Below are 1,835 nucleotides of genomic sequence, written 5' to 3' on the forward strand. Positions count from 1 at the left end.
CTGTGAAGGTTAGATGTAATATCATGAGGTATGCATTTTGATAAGAAATTATTTATATTCTTTTTCTGATGTGGCATGAACCACAAAGGCATCCAGAAGCTTTTTACAATAATCAAGGCCCATTTCTGATTCTCAGACAGACATATGGAAAAATGTGCTGAGCGTTTTAAATTCTGACAGTCTGGTCAGGAAGAGACCAAACCAGACGCATTGTGAGCAGCTGAAACATGGGAAACTGAAGCCTGGGGCTTCTATCAGTGGCCAGGATTGTGATGAGTTATTGAGTTTGGGGAGGAGATTTGAGTTTCACTTTATTTTGATGGTCCCTTTAACACATTCTGTTGACTACAGGTAACATTGCACCTTCATTTCTACTAACTCTCATTAGAGTGTTAGTAGAGTATTAGTAGACTGGTAAGGTTAGGGTTAGAATAAGTTGTCATGTACTTGCAAAGTTACTTATAGTCAGTAGAAAGTCTGTTGGGAGACCATCACAATAAGGAGTTAGCAGATATTAAGCACAAAGTCTACTAATACTCTAATGTGAGTTATTAGACTTGTAGGTGCAATATTATTTATTGTCAACAGAATGTTCAAAAGGGTCCATCTGAGGTAAATAAAAACGGATATAAAAACTATGGAAGCAATTTAATGCTTGATAACACAACTCCACCAAGACCCTTTCAGATGGCTTACATTATTAACAACCCACCAACATCCATCAGAAAAAAGACTAAATCAAAGGAACCAGTTCGCCAATGTACAGACAACAAAGCTCAACGCCGGTGGAGTTCGGTTTGTGATTGACTGATCTAATTCTCTTTATCATCAAATTGTCAGGGTACTGCCATGGCAGCTTTGTCTCTGTTTAATGTTTCTTTGTTTGTCTTGTGCCTGAACACATGCTTTGTCTTTGTTTGTATTTGTCATGTGTTCCTTTGGTCCAACCTCCTTGTTTCCCTTGGTCACACCCTCTTGTTTAGCCCTTTTCTGCATCCCAGTGTGCCTTCTTATACTACGCCTGTAACGATTCATCACTACGACTGGGATCCATTTGCAGCTTTATTAGAAAAGTTGTCGTACATGCAGTGGTCAAAGCACAGGCAAGGTAGCAGAGTAGGGCAGACAGAATCATAAACATTAAACATGTAAATAGTCTGGGCTGGCGGCAATCAAACAACAAAGGAATTCAAATACGGAATCAATAGTCCAAGAGGCAGGCAACAAGAGATCAGTGGTGGTGGTGGTGGGCAGGCAGGGTAATAACAAGAGACAGTCCGAAAATACAAGAAATAAAGCTCAAAATTGTGCACCAGGGCAAAACAAGACTTCACAAAGAGCCTGCGCGTGGGCCTGGTATAAATAGCTGGGTTAAGGAGGTTCAAGTGTCAGAGGTAATCAGTACCAGATACGGGGCTTATGGGAAATGTAGTGCAGGAGAAGAATCAAAACTCCAGTGATGGAGCCCTCTGATGGCCCAAAGAGGGCGTTATGGAGACGCTCTCCTTGACAACACCCTTGAAGTATGTACTTTTTTGGTGAAGAAAAAGTACACACTTTTTAGTGTATAGTAGAAGAGTATGCAAACTTTGGAACATTCTATCACTTCATACAATTGCATCTTTAATGGACACTCTGTCGCACAGTTACCAACCAAGAGTTTGGCATACTCTTTTCAACATACTATGCTTTGGGACACACTTATTCTAATCTCACATACTATTTTGGATGGATAGTGTGAACATTGGGACGCAGGGTGAGTCTTGTTCTCGTTTCTCTAATTGTGCTCACCTGGCCCTCATGTAGTTCCTTCTTTTATATTGTGAGTGTTTTTC

Source organism: Cyprinus carpio, chromosome A4 (genome assembly GCF_018340385.1).
Source record: "Cyprinus carpio isolate SPL01 chromosome A4, ASM1834038v1, whole genome shotgun sequence".
Classification (NCBI taxonomy): domain Eukaryota; kingdom Metazoa; phylum Chordata; class Actinopteri; order Cypriniformes; family Cyprinidae; genus Cyprinus; species Cyprinus carpio.